This window comes from Diabrotica virgifera, chromosome 1 (assembly GCF_917563875.1).
Source record: "Diabrotica virgifera virgifera chromosome 1, PGI_DIABVI_V3a".
Lineage (NCBI taxonomy): Eukaryota > Metazoa > Arthropoda > Insecta > Coleoptera > Chrysomelidae > Diabrotica > Diabrotica virgifera.
In genome coordinates this window covers 256882328-256902344 of record NC_065443.1, presented here as the reverse complement: position 1 = coordinate 256902344, position 20017 = coordinate 256882328, and the positions used below count along the sequence as shown (strand labels likewise).

At 33.1% G+C, this 20017-nt stretch overlaps 1 protein-coding gene across 10 annotated transcripts in view; it reads left to right on the top strand.

The window, feature by feature from the left end:
• LOC114330907 (multiple inositol polyphosphate phosphatase 1-like) overlaps positions 1-20017 on the top strand; it is a 266073-nt gene that overhangs the window by 173878 nt on the left and 72178 nt on the right. The gene's annotated exons all lie outside the window — the stretch shown is intronic.

Sequence of the window (20017 nt, the reverse complement as noted above, 5' to 3'; positions counted from 1 at the left end):
AGAAATATACTGATGTGATCTTGATTATTGATCTGAGATAATATTCTTATATGTCACTTAATTTAATCAATGTATTAATACTAATCTAATTAATTAACCAGATCACATATCAATATGTTTTCAATCTCAGGGCGAATTATAAATTAATTACTTACTTTCGTGGCTTCTAAATATTTCGTAATGGTTCCTAATCGGGATAGAAAAGAAAAGAGTAAAAATAATACACATATATGGGTTACAATTATAATCAAAATATTTTTTATTTTATTTAAAAGGCAATCAATGCTTAATATTTGCTATTTCTTATTATTCTTAAACATAACATTTACAAATGGGAATCTTATTTCCTTTTGGGTTTCAATTGAAAGTTTTTATTAACATTTAACTATTAGGAGTTATTAGGAACAACTCTATTTAAGTTTGATGAAGCTTTTCTGATATTATTGATTATGTTATTCAATTTTTTATGTGGAATTTAATACGAAAAACCCATACATTCATGTCCAAACAAATGAGACTGACCTTTTCCTGGTGAACTGAACATGTCCTCACACAAGACCCGTTTCCTGCTATCCTTGGCTGCGATCAAACCTCGTCCTGGCTTCCAGTAATGTTCTCCTTTGAAAAACTAGCTCGAATAGCTCTCGTTCCTGCGTCTGTCGTGATGCTGTGTTCTACCTTTCTCGAAACTGCTATCAGCTACCGGGACACTCTTGGCTCAAAGAGGTTCTTTTACTCTCGACCTGGCCTACTTCTCGTTCCACGATAGATACTCCACACTCACGGAACTACATCGGCTTTCTCACTCTCCGTACACTACCGTCTACTACTCCACTTCACTTCTCGACAGCTCAAAACATTCTGCTCTCACTTTGTCATCCATTCCCCTACTTTCTAAATATCCCTTCCAGATTCACAAATCAATCTTCCACCACCAACTCTCATTCGTAATATTCCTCAAAACCAATTTTTAATCTTTCTAAATATGCTTAATGGATTTCAAAAGAAAATATTTAATTCCCATTCTAAAATACTTTCTAACTATTTACAAATTTTAATGACCTATTCTCTCTTTCAAATGAGTCTTATTTAGCATAGGCTAATGATCGAAACCTTCCGTGAAAAACGATAATGAACTATCATCTATTTCACTGAGTTTTATTTAGCATAGGCTAATGATCGACCTTCCGAGAAGAACGATAATGGTACGCGTCATTCACTTTGTTTATCTAAGCACATTGTTCCGAGTTTCGTACGCTTATTCTAATCACTTCTTAAAATTAAATATAACAATTTGTTGTATACAGGTTGTTCTAAATTTGTATGCCCGAGGTTGAGAAAATTAAAAATATTTTATATTAAAGTGAATTTTGTTTATAATTATCAAATTTTAATTTTTATATCAAATAGAAATATAACAAATCCCCGCCTTGTATTCGATAAAATTTATCTGCATTTTTAAATAAATTTTCTCGAGGCAAAACCAACTCCCTGTATATTTCCTTACTTTAATCTACGTCTTAGATCCTAACTTACTATCTACTTCATGTAATTCTGTCTTTTATTCGTGATATTTGTATACATCGTGAATATTATAAATTCCTCGGATCTTTTCCGAGTTCCTGTGCCTCAACTCATAACTATTTATCCCATTTTCATTATTCACGATGTACGGGCCTTCGAAAACAGGCATCAACTTTGCGCAAATGCCGCCAGGAAGATTTGATACTCGTAATGCCCTCACGAGTACTTTTTCACCCTTTTGGAAAGTCACTGGTCTTCTTTTTCTATTTTGTTCCTGTCTTTGGATATATTTTTCGTTGCTTCGCCGTAATCTTCTCTGTACGGTTTCAATCACCTGTTGATATTCTTTTGGCTCTTGGTCTTCCCATGGCCTTATCGGCAGTACACCCTTCATGATGTATTCTGGGGTCTCCTTTGTTACTGTGCTCGGAATTGTATTTAGATACCTTTCTATTTCCGCCATTTTCCTGTCCCAGTGGCGATGTTGACCATCTGTTGCAATGCGAAGAAATTTCGTCACTTCCTGTATGAATCGTTCCGAAGGATTACTCTGTGGATGCCTGATGCTGACAAAATTTGTCTCTATTCCTCGTTCTCGAAGTTGTCCTTTGAAACGATCATTTCGGAAATACGTTGCATTGTCCAGTAGGATCTTTTTTGGTGTTCCTACTATGGCTATAAAATTGTCGATTTTTCTTAATATTTCCTCCCCCTTTGTGGTGCGGCAACTATATAATTTTACGTATTTTGAAAACACATCCACCATTACCAGAATATGTTTGTTCCTTTTAGTGGTCATAATTAGATCGCTTAACATATCTATTGCTACAATGTCTAGTTTGTTTCGGGCTTCAATATTTTTGGCAACATTTTCGTTTTTGAAATTCCGACTCTTATATTTTTGACATACATCGCACTTCTGGGTAATTTCCTTTGCAATGCGGTAATCCTGTCGGCTGATGTAATTTTCCCTAAAAACGAGCCAAACTTTTCTGCTACCGATATGCCCATTGTCCTCATGTAATTTCTTTATTATCTTTTCGGCCAATGTCTGTGTCACTAAATATAGTTCCTTTCCGTCTATTCTCTTAAAATATATGTCATTTTCTACTTCCGCTCTTCTTTTCTCTCTTTCCTCTAGGTCTTCTTGGTTTGTCCTTATCTCATTTAACGAATATATCCCTTCTTCTTGTATTAATCTATTTAGTCCCACCTGTAGAGTAATTGTTTCCTTTTTTCCCGTGTCCTCATCCCGTGTTAGAGCGTCGGCTATTATGTTGTTTTTTCCTTTTATATATCGGAACTCAAAATCATACTCCTGTAATAATAGAATGCCTCTATGTATTCTATTATTTACTAATCTATTCTTCATGATATGTACTAAAGCTGCATGGTCTGTTTCGATTGTGAATTTTGCTCCCAATAAGTAAAACCTCAATTTGTTTACGCAATATAGTACACTGGCAAACTCCAATTCTGTAACACTATATTTTCTCTCATGTGTTTTAGTCACTCGCGATATAAAACATATCGGCACTTCTTGGTCGTTTTGTATTTGAGACAGCACTCCTGCAAATTTTTGTATGGACGCATCAGTTCGGAGTATAAAAGGTAAATTGTAAATGGGGTGGTATATTTTCGTTCCTCTTGCGAATTCTCGTTTTAATGTTTCGAAAGCTTCCTCCTGTTCTTCTTTCCAATTCCATTTTATTCCTTTTTTAAGCAACTTTATCAGAGGGATTTCCTTTTGGCTCAAATCGGGAATCAGTTTTTTAAAATAATTAATCGTGCCAAGAAAACCTCTCAATGTTTTCAAATTCGTTGGTCTTGGGTATTCATCTATGAGCTTGACTCTGTCTTCGGCTAATCTTACTGTTTTGGTGTCCAATTGAAAACCCAAATAAATGACTTCTTTTTGAAAAAATTGACATTTTTCAATGTTTAATTTCAATCCCGCTGTGTCCAATTCTTCCAGAATTATTTCTATGTGTTTCAGATGACTCTGAGTATCTTGTGAAAAAATTAATAAATCATCGATATAATGAACTATGAAATCTTCGTGGCGATTCAAAATGGTATGTAGAGCTCGGACGAGTGCAGCACAAGCACTCTGCAATCCAAACGGCACTACCTTAAACCGGTAGACAATACCATCAATAGAAAAAGCGGTGTAGTTTCTACACTTTTCAGCTAACGGTATCAACCAAAAACTGTGTTTTAAGTCAATTTTCGAAAATATGTGTGACCCCGTGATTCTTCCAAAAATGGCCTCGATGTTTAGAGGTGATTCATATTGTGATACAGTGTGCTGGTTGATATTCCTGGCATCTAAACATAATCTCAATTCTCCACTGCTTTTCTTTACTATCACAATCGGGTTAACATACGGTGAATCACATCTTTCGATGATTTGATCTTCCAACATTTTATTTATTTCTTCTTTCACCTCTTGTCGATACTTGTATGGAATCGGGTAAGTCTTTGATCGAAAATTTCCCAAGTTTTTCACCTCAAATGAATGTTCGTACTTTTTAGCCACTCTGTTTTCCTCATTGATCAAATTTTCGTAGTTTCTTAACATCAACCGCAATTCTTTTTCTTTCCCTTCTCCACATATCAATTTTCTGTCTTTTTTCTCAGATTCTTCACACATGTTTACCGTGCATTCTGCATCCTCGTTTGCATATACCTCCTCTTCAAATACCACTGTTTCAATCATATTCTTTTCACTTTCATTTTTTTGCTTTATTTCTTCTTCTCCTGAGCCCGTCTCTTCTTTTGAGGAATCCCAGGTTTCCTTTGTTTCTGATACTCTCAAATTTTCTTCTTCTGGGCTCAACTCTTGTCTTGAGGAGCCACAGGTTTCATTTTCTTTTATCTTTTTCTGACCTTTTCTCCTTTTTTTTCTTTGTCCTTGCTTCGCTGCCAAATTCATTTCCACTGTTTGTTCTTTACCTGATTCGTCCGTATTTTGTTTCTCATGTTCCTTGTCCTGTTCTTTTTCTTTTTCTTCTGTTAGTTTCATCGTATTATTTTTAAAATCTATCACTACATGTTTTTCTGCCAATTCGTCCACTCCTACTATCATGTCATGTGACATGTTTGGCATTATTACACATTGTAGTGCATACATATTCTTGCCCAGTCGTACCATTACTCGTATGCCTTCATTTATAGTTGCCAATGTCCGTTTGTTTGCGCCCACTAAATTTACCCTAGGTATTTTATAAATTAAATTTGTTAAGTTAACTTCTTCTATTAGTTTTCTGTTGACCAATGTTATTTCAGATCCAGTGTCTATCATAATTTTAATTGGTTTCTCGTTGATAAATCCATCCACAAATTTTAAATTAACTCCATTTTTCTTTTCGTTGTTTCCTGCCAATTTAATAAACTCCTTGGGGTGACAAAAGATTCCTGTTTGATTTTTGGTTTTTAGTGAGCGCCATCGTGAAAAGCGCCGGTTGCTCATCGTTGTTTATATTTTCGTCATAATGTCTCTCTCCGTCATATTCATCTGTCTGGGTATTATTTACTTCTCTTCTATTTTCTCTTGGTCTGTCGGATCTGTTTCGGTTTTCTCGATATCCCTGTTCATTTTGTCTACCATTATTTCTGTTTTCTTGATTTGAGCGTGTGGTGTTTCTATTCTGGTATTCTCGATTTCTGTCCTCATTCCATTGCCTATTTCTTTGTTCATAATTTCCTCTTCCGTTGTCTCTATTTTCGTTTTCCCTTCTGGGATTAAAATCTCGTCTTGTATAGTCCCTCCTATTTTGATTTCTATCTCTGTAATCTTGTGTTTCTCGGGGCCTGTAATCTTCTCGCGACCTTCTTGATTTTCTTTCTCTTAGACGTGATTCTCTTATTTGTAGGAATTGGCATAAACTATCTATGTCTTTGTAATTTTGCAATGTGATATGGTCTTCCAGCGTTTCCTCCATTTTCTTGTTGTTCTCTTCTATTGCTTGTTTCATTTTTTGTTGTGTTTCATCCATTTTTTTATCCAATTTTTGTTGTGTTTCATCCATTTTTTGATCCAATTTTTGTTGTGTTTCATCCATTTTTCGTTGTGTTTCCTCCATTTTTTGATCCATTTTTTGTTGTGATTCATCCATTTTCTTTGATGTTTCTTCCTGATTTTTATCCATTGCTTGTTTTGTTTCCTCCTGATTTTTATCCATTGTCCTTTTTGCTTCATCCATTGCTTGTTTTGTTTCTCTTTGATTGTCATCCAGTTTTTGTGACTGGAGTTGCATCAGTTGTAATAGTTTATCTATTCCTGATAATTCTTGCTGTTCTGATGCCATGATTGTCGTGTCTAAAATATCTTCTTGGTCTGAATGTTCTTTTTGTTTTTTGTTGTCTTTGCTTTGGCTTCTTGTCACAGACATTTGTTTTCAAGAAGTACTGTCCCCGCCAAATATGAAATTTTACTAGTATGTTACCAATACGACTTTTTCTCACCCAAATATTATAAATTGTCAATAAATATATCAAATGTAAATATCGTAAAAATAAAATATTAAATCAGTTATGTAAAATTTGTACCTAAAGAGATCTAAAATTTTATGTTATCAAATGTAAGTATCTCACTTTTTACCACAGGCATATAAATTTTCAAATACCGGCTTTACTCTTTCTATCCTTCAAATTTGCCACTAGAAATACTTTACAATGCTTTCCACGTTGGACGACAGTTGATGTGATCTTGATTATTGATCTGAGATAATATTCTTATATGTCACTTAATTTAATCAATGTATTAATACTAATCTAATTAATTAACCAGATCACATATCAATATGTTTTCAATCTCAGGGCGAATTATAAATTAATTACTTACTTTCGTGGCTTCTAAATATTTCTTAATGGTTCCTAATCGGGATAGAAAAGAAAAGAGTAAAAATAATACACATATATGGGTTACAATTATAATCAAAATATTTTTTATTTTATTTAAAAGGCAATCAATGCTTAATATTTGCTATTTCTTATTATTCTTAAACATAACATTTACAAATGGGAATCTTATTTCCTTTTGGTTTTCAATTGAAAGTTTTTATTAACATTTAACTATTAGGAGTTATTAGGAACAACTCTATTTAAGTTTGATGAAGCTTTTCTGATATTATTGATTATGTTATTCAATTTTTTATGTGGAATTTAATACGAAAAACCCATACATTCATGTCCAAACAAATGAGACTGACCTTTTCCTGGTGAACTGAACATGTCCTCACACAAGACCCGTTTCCTGCTATCCTTGGCTGCGATCAAACCTCGTCCTGGCTTCCAGTAATGTTCTCCTTTGAAAAACTAGCTCGAATAGCTCTCGTTCCTGCGTCTGTCGTGATGCTGTGTTCTACCTTTCTCGAAACTGCTATCAGCTACCGGGACACTCTTGGCTCAAAGAGGTTCTTTTACTCTCGACCTGGCCTACTTCTCGTTCCACGATAGATACTCCACACTCACGGAACTACATCGGCTTTCTCACTCTCCGTACACTACCGTCTACTACTCCACTTCACTTCTCGACAGCTCAAAACATTCTGCTCTCACTTTGTCATCCATTCCCCTACTTTCTAAATATCCCTTCCAGATTCACAAATCAATCTTCCACCACCAACTCTCATTCGTAATATTCCTCAAAACCAATTTTTAATCTTTCTAAATATGCTTAATGGATTTCAAAAGAAAATATTTAATTCCCATTCTAAAATACTTTCTAACTATTTACAAATTTTAATGACCTATTCTCTCTTTCAAATGAGTCTTATTTAGCATAGGCTAATGATCGAAACCTTCCGCGAAAAACGATAATGAACTATCATCTATTTCACTGAGTTTTATTTAGCATAGGCTAATGATCGACCTTCCGAGAAGAACGATAATGGTACGCGTCATTCACTTTGTTTATCTAAGCACATTGTTCCGAGTTTCGTACGCTTATTCTAATCACTTCTTAAAATTAAATATAACAATTTGTTGTATACAGGTTGTTCTAAATTTATATGCCCGAGGTTGAGAAAATTAAAAATATTTTATATTAAAGTGAATTTTGTTTATAATTATCAAATTTTAATTTTTATATCAAATAGAAATATAACAATACATATTGAGAACTGTCAAAGCGTATCCCACCTAACAATGATGTTCGCATGATATTCAAAGCATATACTACCAGCATTCGACAGAGTATATTCTTTTTAGTACATGCGTAGTACAAGCATAGCATGCACCCTAAAAAAACATCCTAAATTTCATGTTCTTTGCATATACTTTAAAGAATATTCTCGTACCGAATATACTGAGCATTTTCGTGTACGTAGTATCTCAGAATATTCGTAAAAGTATATTATTGGAATATACCTTCATCGAATATACATTAAAAGTATGTGCTTAACACATACTTGTACGTATGTACTTTTAACATATCTTAAAAAGAATATGTATACTTCAGGGAAATAAGGCAAAAATATACCATGTTCGGGACACTTGAGCAGCCAGGTTGCAAATGGGTTTTTTGGGTGCTATATACCTACTACATTATACATACAAAAATGCCCGTCACAGTTCGGACGAGAAATTTAGTTATTAACAAATAAGTGTCAAGAATTTCAGTTTTTTCGTTTAAACCGCTACGGGTAAAAATAGGGTAATCAAATATCTTATTTATACTGTTATTCTCATAGTACATGAGCCAAGGTTTCAAATGACAGTTTTTGAATTTCGGTTCGATCATTTGTTGCTTCAGAAATTGCAAAATAAAACTAAAATTTCGAAAATAAAAAATTGCTATAACTTTTGTGAAAATGACCTCAAGACTTTCATATTGCACGAAAAGTTGAGACAAACAGTCCATATAATGCAAAAAAAAACTTTAAGACGATTCGTCAATTAGTTTAAATTTTATTCAATTTGTTTATCCCAATGAGCTTTTTTTTCGCAATAATATTGTTCAGAAAATAGTAATGTAATAGCAATTATATGAAAACCACATGAAAGAAGAAAAGTCATGATTTTAAAGTATTAAAAAAAATCCATTAAAAAGTCATTTTTATCATTCCGAAAACATTTTACTAAAGTAGGGTCATTTTTAGTTCATAAACAAATTGAATAACTTTGTTAATATTGAAAACTGCTTTGGGATTTGAAAAGCTGGTATTTTTATACGAATTTTCAAAAAAACACTTTTTGCCTAGGTTAATTACAGTCAAAGTTAGCTACTTTTTTTATTTAATTGACAGCTACTTTGTTTATAACAATTAAGCAACCCAACTAGCGCCATTTCGAAGTTGAAGGTATATAGTTTATGTGTAAAAGTTTGAGTAAACTTTAAACTTCAACAGAGTTGTTAATAAAGCTTTAAAAATAACGTTCTAACGAAATCGATTTGTGGTCGGTGGAAATGAATTATTAAAATCCGTGCACTCAGAAAATGAAACTGATTCTTCAAACATATGCTGCGATTAATATCTCCAGAGCTTGTTGATGCATTTTGATCATAATTTTTTAAAATTGTATGTACTCGTAGTCTTGTAGAGTACGTTATGTACGTAAATCCCCACCTAACATTTCAAAATGTTAGGGGGAGTTCCCCTTATCACTCAGGGATATGAAAAATAGATTACGACCGATTCTAAGACCTACCGAATATACATATATAATTTCATAAAAATCGGTCAAGCGGTCTCGGAGGAGTATGATAACTAACACTGTGACAGGAAAATTTTATAGATGTAAATATATAGATGGGTATACAAATAGGGGTTGGTGATGGAAAAGTGTAAATTAAGGGTTGTATGTATTTTTTAAACCTACATCATATAAAATTAAGATAGACAATCTTGTCCAAAAAAATAAAAAAAAAATGTCAGGGGAGCAACCCCCCTTATAACTTATGGATATGAAAAATAGATTAAAACATATTCTCAGTCCCATAGGATACACTTGTAAAATTTCATAAAAATCGGCCAAGCCGTTTCGAGTAGTATGGTAACTAACACTGTTACAGGAGAATTTTATGTACAGTGGAACCTCGATAAGTCGGATTAATCGGGACCGCGCCCGATCCGGGTTATCGAAAATCCGGGTTAGCCGGAGAATATGGTAAAAATTAATAAAATAATGTACTCTTACAGATAAACTTAATTATAATTGCCAAAAAAATGAAATACTTATGTCCAGTACATCTAAATTACGTACAGTTGTATACATTATTGTTTATTTCTTGGTAAAAAAACTCAGTCAAAGTGAAAACATTTTTATTTTATCTGATGAAAATCGATCCGGGTTAGCCGAACTTCCGGGTTATCGGAGGCCGACTTATCGGGGTTCCACTGTATATTGAAGTAACTGTGAATTAAATAATAAAAGTTACTAACTTTGACCGTAATTAACATAGGCGAAAAGTTTTTTTTAAATTTGTGTAAAAATACCAGCTTTTGAAATTCCAAGGTAAATTTACTCTACAGTCAATATTAACAAAGCTATTCAAATTGTTTACAAGCCAAAGATGACTCTACTTTAGTAAAATGTTTTCGTAGTGACAAAAATTACATTTTAATGATTTTCTTCAATATTTTGAAAACAAGACTATTGTTCTTTCATGTGGTTTTCACAGAATTTCTATATAATTATTATTTTCTGAACAATAACATTACAAAAAAAAGCTCTTTGGGATAAACAAATTGAATAAAATTTAAACTAATTGACGAATCGTCTTATAATTTTTTGTGCAGTATATGGACTATTTGACTCAACTTTTTGTGAAATAAAAAGTCGTAAGGTCACTTTCGCGAAAGTTATAGCAAATTTTTTATTTTCGAAATTTTAGTTTTATTTTGCAATTTTCGAAGCAACAAATGATCGGACCAAAATTAAAAAACTGCCGTTTTAAACATTGACTCATCTACTAAAAGAAGAATACTATAAATGAGAGTTTTAATTATCCTATTTTTTTCTGTAGCGATTTAAACGAAAAAACTGCCATTTTTGACCCTTATTTGTTAATAACTAAAATTCTCGTCCGAACTGTGACGGGCATTTTTGTATGTATAATGTATTAGGTATATAGTACCCAAAAAACCCATTTGCAACCTGGCTGCTCAAGTGTCCCGACAAAAACCTTATTTCCCTGGAGTAGTATGTATAAGAAGAATTATGTTAGCCTTATAGATTATCAACTTATTATTTTTAGAATAATTAATAAAATTTATGTATGTAGGTATCCCGGTCGAATTTATTTCTTAAAATTGTTTTAATTGTAGGTATGGTAAAAAAGTTTAAAAATTAATTTGTATTAAAGAAAAAAAATTTCGTTTTCATAATTGAAATGAATTTACCATTTTGATTCTACCACGAGTATTTTTACATCGTTGGAATTTATTAGATCCATGGAATTGCTGTTTATAAAAGCATCATACACCATTACCAGATCGTAAAAGATCGGAATAATGCAAACGGAATAACGGAAATGACCCTTCTCATTCTACCTGCGTAGGAAGTAACAAAGGTTTTATGAAAATAAAAACGCATACACAAACACTAAACAGGCACAGTGCACAGGCATTTGTATCCAATCTATGCTTGATGCTGTGTTAGGAGGAAGACAAACGGCAAAGTATACTAGGAACATACATAATCTGTTTATTTTGTTTGTGGTGCTTGAAAATATTAAATTCATTTTGGTAACTCAATATTACTAAATAGTAGGTAAGTACAAAATATAAAATATAAATTTTAGTTATAGTTTAATTTCACTAAATATTATATAATATTTATATCTAGGTATTATATTTATATATTCAGCATGTAGCATGTTTATTTTGATATGCACATAATACCTAAATATATATACTTACCTATATAATATTTATACAAATAACTAAAATTTATATGTACCTACTTACTTTTTAAGTAATATTGTAAAATGTACTAATTACATTTTCGTATGCAATTTGAATATGTAAATATGATACTTGGTAGAACCTAGGAAGAGATTAGGTGATGCTAAAAACATACTTCTCAGCAATATAGCACTTTGGAACAGTTTTAAAAGTATATTCTTCCCACATACTAAAAAGATGTGCGGTAGTATATTCTACGTATATAAATAGAAGGTTTATAGCACTTGCTTGGAACGTTCTAAAAAGTATATTCTTGGTATATACTGAAAAGAAGTGCGGTAGTACATTCTAAGTATACATAGAACGTTTAAGTACTGTAATGTAGTATATACTCAGCATCTACTCTGCACATTCGTAATGGTAATTACGCATATTCTCAGTATATACTTTTTCTGAAAAGCATATTCTATGAATCTACTAAGAACATGAAATTGTTACGTGGGATGTATTTGACTCGCCATTGGTCACTGCGCGTCTGCCACCTTCATCGCGAATGCCAAGATTCCATTGGTTACAAATCTGTATCGTAATGAAAATCTGTATCATAATGAAGTTCATTATGATACAGGTAGTGAAATCATAATTGGTATTGGGACCGTGCAAGTTCGGCAAAGCGACCTCTATTTCTACGCTCTGTACTTTTTTCGCACGTTTAATTATATTGGCCAATTATATTAGTCCTGGTTGCTGGATAATTGTCAAGACCATAGTCCAAAGAAATAATAAGAAGAAAAAATAAGATGCAGGTTATGTTTAGCAAACGTAAACAATTGTATGTAGTAAATAAAATCAGTTATTAAAATGCAGTACTGCAAGCAAAATACAATTAATTAAATTTACCTTTATATAATAATTGCATATCATATCAATATTGTGGAGCAATATATAATTTTTCTGCGTCAATGACAGAAGGTATGAAATATACGTCAATTTGACAATTTCAATTGACAATATGAATTATTTAAGATAGATGCAATATTTCTCCGCGACTCGCGCACGGTCGTTTCTCGTTTCCCTTTCCAAGTACTTGCACACCGCGAATATTATAGTATGAGAATAGAAAAAAAAACATTAAATATAACATTTTTCATATGTCTTAGCAAATTTTAAAAGATATTGAGTATTATAATGAAATAAATAGGTACTTTTTAAAATATGCCAAGTAGTAAACTTTTTCGATATCTGACCACATCCAGGTTGGCCGGTAGAAAACGAAACACAGGCATTATCATGCCAAGACCAGCGACAGATCAATTTTTAATAAAGGGGGAAACATTTTTCCGGTTTTTTAAATTATTCTACCTTAACCCTTAAACCAGCCCTTGCATTAGTCCCTATACATTACTCTTTTTAAATTCGGTCCAGTACTTTATTTGATTCATTAGAAAAAGGATCAATTTTAAAATTAATATTTTTAGGCGGTTACTTAATTTCTTAGTTGACAAAATGGTGAAACTGATTACCTTCGGCGACCATACAATGATAATGTTATTCCATAAAGGTTCGAAACGTTCTTCCATATTCCCAAGCATTTGCGGAATGATTGGTTGAAAATTTGTGGACATAAATCTTCTAAAGTTACGGGTAATGTTCTATAGATTTTACTTTTTAGGTGCCCTCACAAAAAAATCCAGGAGAGACAAATCTAAATCCAGATCCAAAAAATGTTGGTCTAAATATTAACGAACACGAAGGAAAGTATGTGTTTTTAGCACTCTCATTATGTTTTTGCTTAATTCCGGGTATTTTTTGGTTGTCTATTCGAGCGTTAAGATCCCCAAGTATTATCATCTTCCCTCTAATTTTATCTACTACATGTTGCAATTTCTCATAAAATATTTCCATTGTTGTTTGAGGCTTGCTATTTTCTGGGCCCTGTACTCCGATGATGTTCAGGTCGGCCATCGCCATTCTTATTTTTGCTGTTACAAGATTTTCTGAAACAGATTGACACTCTTTGATGTTAATGTGATTTTGGTATCTTTGGTGTATTACTAAAAGTTACACCTTCTTTGGACTTGTTTTTTTTTGCCTAATTGGATTAAGCCTCTGTACTATGTTTCTTTGCAATGTTTACTTATCGATAGAAAATTCGAATTTTGTTAAAAGTCTTAAATGTAAATTTTTATTACCTCATAAACCAGCAGACTCTTTCATATATATGTATTCTAAAAAAGATTATTTACGTAGTATTTCTGGCATCAACCCGTGATATATTATCAGCACAAAACAAACAATTTGAATCGATCCTTTTACCCACCTCTAAAAACAATTCGAACCACATACCTGTATTTTTTATCGTTCTATTCCCACTAAAAAAGGTTTTTAATAGTCGATCATAAAAAACATTTTATTGCTTTTGAATCATGGGTAGTGTCAAGTAAGACTTCATTAAATTGTAAAATGCTGCAAAACAAATTGACCTCTGAATCAACGAAGATAACACAAAATATATGGATGTAACAACAACAGAATGACGAGACAGAAGAGGACAGAACGTGACGGTAGACCAGTACAACTATGAAAGGGTTCATCAGTTTAGATATTTAGAAGCTACGATCACATCTTACAACAAAATTACAAAAGGGATTAACAACAGAAAACAAGGTGGAAATCGCTGCTGGTTTGCACTAGATAAAATAATGAAATCCAACAATGTATATAGGTATGTATATTGCACCCCGACTTCATTAGTGGCGCACAATCCTGAAATCGCAAAATTTTCAGGAGAGCAAAAACAAGATGTTATATGAACTCTTCATTTTTTTCTCTGCAACTTCCTTATCTAAGTTAACCAAATTCTGCAGTTGTGTTGATTATGTGTGTAGCTACGTAGCGCTAGGCGCTATTATTGCTAAGGCACCTATATTCAAAATTTGAGGATTAGGGCGTATCAACCTTGCTTGTTACAGGTTATGGCACTAACACAGGTTTTATTTGAGTAATTTTTCTTGGCTAACAAACGCATTTACATGTTAGGGCAATATTTAAAAATGAACGGTAATTATCGCACAGCCACTCTCGACCACAGCGTAACGCAAACTGTCTTGTGGCGTTCTTGATAATGCTGAGAGCGTCAAAACCGGAAAAAATATTAACCGGTATTAGGCCAAAAAACGGATTTTCCATTTTTTTAGGGTTATGACACTACTGAAGTCGGGGTGCGATATGTACCTATTACCTATACTTATATTCAATCATAAATACACCATCCTTCACATAATGTGAAAAGTATAGTCGTCCAATATTACTTCATAAAAATCTAAAAATATCGATGTCATGTTAATGATTTCAATACAATAAAATTAAAATGTAAAGTATCAATTTATATTTACACAGATCTAGATAAGTATCTTATGTAACTCAATAAAAAATGTATTAAAGTATCATATATGGGAAGCCGCCGTTAAGTACTTAATTAAATAAGAGCATAATAAAAATTGACTTTTCAATGTAATGTACCATTTAAGTACTCACTAAAAAAAGTTATACTTTCTTTGATAGAATTTTTATCATATTTAAAGGGTGATTAATTTTTGGAGGTAATCTATTTGGTGGGGATTTGATGGGAGAACGTGCATGAGTCGTATCACATGACGTTGCTTTTTGTTCAGTATTGTTTGACATTTCATATTTCATCATGGAAAGACTTACCCCGGCACAGCGTCTAGAAATTATTCAGCTGTACTACGAAAATATACGTTCTATGAGGAATGTGTTTCAAACACTTGGAGCAACTTATGATCTACATAATTTGCCTACCGAACATAGGCGTCACTAGGCGGGTTTGGGGGTTATAACCCCCCCATTTGGATGTACTTTGAGCTCTATACACTTAACACCATTACTATTCCATACCCCCCAGACACCATCAAGTAGTTGCAACGGCCCCCTTAGGATCATCCTGGTTACACCTCTGCTACCGAACGCACAATTCCCTATACCAGAGGTTCTCAAAGTTGGTGACGCGGCACCCTGGGGTGCCGAAAGCATTTGCCAAGGGTGACGTGGAAAATTTAAGAAAAGTCGAACAACCGGCCGCTGCACCACTGCCCAATCGAAACATGTTAATTATTTGTACTTGTGTATTCTCGATGACGACCGAGAAACAAACAGCCGAATTCGACCGACGCGACTGCTACCTGCATTCATTCCACAGTTTTATTCTATATACGTCTATATACGTATTCATTATACTAGTGACGTTATCCATCTGCGCGTGATGACGCAATCGATGATTTTTTTAATAAGAATAGGGGTCGTGTGATAGCTCATTTGAAAGGTTATACAATTCTCTATTCACTAATATAAACATTAACATAATTATTTATACAGGGTGCCCAAAAATTTTTTCAATTAAATTAATTGAGACAAAAACAAGAATGTATATGATTCACAATGCTGTCAGAAAACAAAAAAATGTTAATTTGAAAAACAAACATTGCTTTTCGCTTAAATTAAATGTTCAAACTGCTAAGGGCCGGTATTTCAACAGCTACTTAAGCTTTTCCTTAGCTAAGCCTGTGTCAAAAGTTAAGGAGAAGCTTAAGCTGGGTGCCGCATTTCCATCATTTCCTTAACTAAACTGGCCCTCAACTGTCAAGTTAATTGGTTTGGTACCTCTGAATACGTCAAAATGCCAGAACTAACTGTTCTGAGGTAAAAACCACTACTGTTAACGTTTAATTTTATAGTGTCATCTGTATCTGTCTTATTTTAACTTCACTTAATTTTGTGTACATGGTACATGTGTTGTTAGTATATTGTCTATATTTCCTCTGGTTATATGTTTTATTGTTATTTTGCATAAGCAATAGAAGATCCGTCTTTGTAATTTTGTTTATTGTACTATATATTCCTGAAAATTTTAATGTTTTACTTTTGTAAAATAAATATACCAAGCACCGTAGAAATAAATAATTTTCATGTGCCTACTTCTTCCAAATGGAGAAAGAATTTTATTTTAATAATCGTTAGTAAATCAATAATAATGTTATTACGCAAAAGTTGGTTTTCAAAATACCTCTGTAATTATTAATCTATAGAAAAAACCTCAAAAAACAGAAAACAAATTTTAAGCAAAGGCTTAAACCAACTCCCGCGCGAGCTTAAAATTATTTGGTTTAAGCCTATGCTTGAGCCTCAAATTGAAGTGGAAATACAGGCATCTAAGCTTAAGCTCAGGTTTAAAGTAAGCTTTGCCTTAAGTTCGGTTGGAAATACCGGCCCTAAGAGGCAGGTGGGTGGCAGCTTTAATATTGAATTTAAGCGAAAAACAATATATCAAATAAACATTTTTTCCTGTTTTCAGACAACAGTAAAATGTATTTCGAATTAAATAAATTATATACATTCTTCTTTTTGTCTCCATTAATTTAATTAAAAAAAATTTTTGGGCACCTTGTCTAAATAATTATGTTAATGTTTACATTAGTGAATAGATAATTGAATAACCTTTCAAATGAGCTATCACACGACCCCTATTCTTATTTAAAAAATCGTCCACTGCGTCATCACGCCCAGATGGATGAAGTCACTAGTATGATATATATATATATATATATATATATATATATATATATATATATATATATATATATATTGTTATATTACTATTTGATATGAGAATTAGAATTTTATAATTATAAGCAAAATTCAAATTAATACAAAAGATCTTCAATTTTCTCAACCACGGGCATGTAAATTTAGAACAACCTGTATACAACAAATTATTATATTTAGTTTTTAAGAAAGTGATTCGAAGAAGTGTACGAAACTCGATAACAATGCTCCTAAGACAAACAAGTTTGAGTGACGCGGACCATTATAGAGTTCGCGGAAGATTCGATCATTAGCCTACGCTAAATAAGACTCAGTGAAATAGATAATAGGTCATTAAGTTTTGTAAAAAGTAGAAAGTAAGTTTAAATTGGGAAATGATTATTTTTTCTTGAAATCCATTAAACATATTTAGAAAGATTAAAAGTTGGTATTGAGGAATACGGCGAATTAAAATTTGTGGTGGAATGTTGATTTAGGAATCTGGAAGGGATATTGAGAAAGTAGGGAAATGAATGAGGATGAGAGATCAGAATGTTTTGAGCGGTCGACAGGTGAAGTCCAGTGGTGGACGGTAGTGTACGAAGAGTGAAAAAGCCGGTGTAGTTCCGTGAGTGTTGAGTACCCAAGGGGAACGAGAGGTAGGCCGAGTCGAGAGAAAAGAATCTCCTTGAGCAAAGAGTGTCCCGGTAGCTGATTGAAGTGGTTCGAAAAAGGTAGAACACGGCATGCAAAGCATGAACGAGAGCTATACGAGGTAGTTTTCAAAGGAGAACATTACTGGAGGCCAGGACGAGTTTTTCATCGCAACCAAGGGTAGGAGGAAACGGGTTTTGTGTGAGGGCATTCGCAGTTCACCAGATAAAGGTCAGTCTCATTTGTCAGGACATGAATGTATGGGTTTTGTATTAAATACCACATTAAAAATTGAAGAACATAATCGCTAATATCAGAAGATTTTCATCAAACTTAAATCAATTTGTTGCTAATAAATCCTAATAGTTCATTATTAATAAAAATTCCAAATTGGAAACCAAAAGGAAATAAGATTCCCATTTTTAAATGTTTGTGTTAAATAAATATAAGATCTAACAAATATTAAGCAGTAATTGCCATTTATATAAAATAAACAAAATTTTGATTTATAATTGTAATCCATATGTGTGTATTATTTTATTTTTTTCCTATCCCGATTAGGAACCACTGAGAATACTTAGAAGTCACGAAAGTAAGTAAGTAACTTTATAATTCGCCCTGAAATTGAAAACATATTGATATGTGATCTGGTTGATTAATTAGATTATCATTAATGCATTAATTAAATTAAATTACATATAAGAATATCATCACATATAAATAAATAAGATCACAACAATATATATGCCAAAAAATTATAATTTAAAAATAAAAATCGACCTGAATCGTAATTTATCTCCAGAGTCGCCCATTCTCGAGAAAATGAATTTATTCCAACTCAAACGTCCTCACTGTACTTACAACTTCAGAGGCTTATATCTTGAAACCATGATTTTAAGCTAGTCTTTTGTTCTACACATCAAGGACTACCAGAACCAAAAGTTTCAGACCATTTGACAGAGAGCCATTTCCCATAAGGTTTCTGCGGGGTCCTCTCTCTCGATTACACGAATTTGTTATAACAAATGAAATCAATCCTCAAATGAACTTCTTTGAAATTGTTATTGCTCATTTGCAAGGTTTGGAAGAAAGTATTGTAAACTATTTTCCTGACATTGACTCAGATGACTTACATAGCTGGATGATGGACCCGTTTTCGTGCGACCCAAAAAATAATCCTGTCGGAATGACAAATGAAGTTTTTCAAAATCTACTTGAGATCAGCGAAGATAGCAGTTTAAAACTCAAATACCATGAAGGAAGCCAAGAAGAGTTCTGGATGCAGGTATATTCAGAAAATAATGTTGTTGGCAAGGTTGCAGTGAAAAAACTTGTGTGTTTCACATCGACTTAGCTCTGTGAGTCTTCTTGCTCCGCATATGCTTACATTAAAAACAAATACAGAAGCAAACTTCAAGCATCAAGGGATTTGAGGGTCAAACTTACAAAGATTCCCATAATTAAAAAGGATATAATGAAAACATCATCGAAACAGTTTCATTCATCATATTAAGTAAGGATATTTGAATATCAAATCTACTGTATTTTATTGATCTAAAATAAAGTTTATATTGAAATCAAATGAGCCTCAGAATTGTATTTTTTTTCCTTTTTTGTCGTTTCCCAAATCGCTTCAAGGGTTGGTGTGCCTCGAAATATTTTTAGCCCTACAAGGGTGCCGCGACCAAAAAAGTTTGAGAACCGCTGCCCTATACCATCAGTAAGTTTGAAATCCAGTTTTCATTATTGGATAACACGTGACTAAATAGACCACATTCAGTACGTACTGAAGAAAATATAGCGGCGGTAGCGGATGGTGTACTTGAAAATAATGAAGAAAAATGATCTTGGTTTAAAAGCACATAAAATTCAATTAATTCAAGATCTGAAGTTGATGGACCTTCCGAGTCGCCACCGTTTCAGTCGATGTGCTCTTGATAAGCTTACAGAAGATCCACTGTTTTCGAAAAAAAATTGTTTTCTGATGAGGCTTTTGGCTTAATGGGGACGTGAATAAACAGAATGCACGTATTTGGGGAAATGAACAACCCGAAGAGGTTCAAGAGTTGCCATTACATCCAGAAAAAACAATTGTTTGGTGTGGTTTATGGGACGATGGAATCGTCAGTCCATATTTCTTTAAAACAGAGGCCGGCCAGAATGTTACTGTGAATGGAGACCGTTATCGCGCCATGATAACGGACTATTTGGTGCCTGAAATTGAAGCTCGTGGTCTCGACGACATTTCCTCCCAACAAGATGGCGCCACTTGCCATACAACCCGCGATAGTGTGGCTATACTGCGAGAACGATCGATGAGAAATTTATTTCACGCTTCGGAGCAGTGAATGGGCTGCTTATATCCTGTGACATCATACCTCTAAACT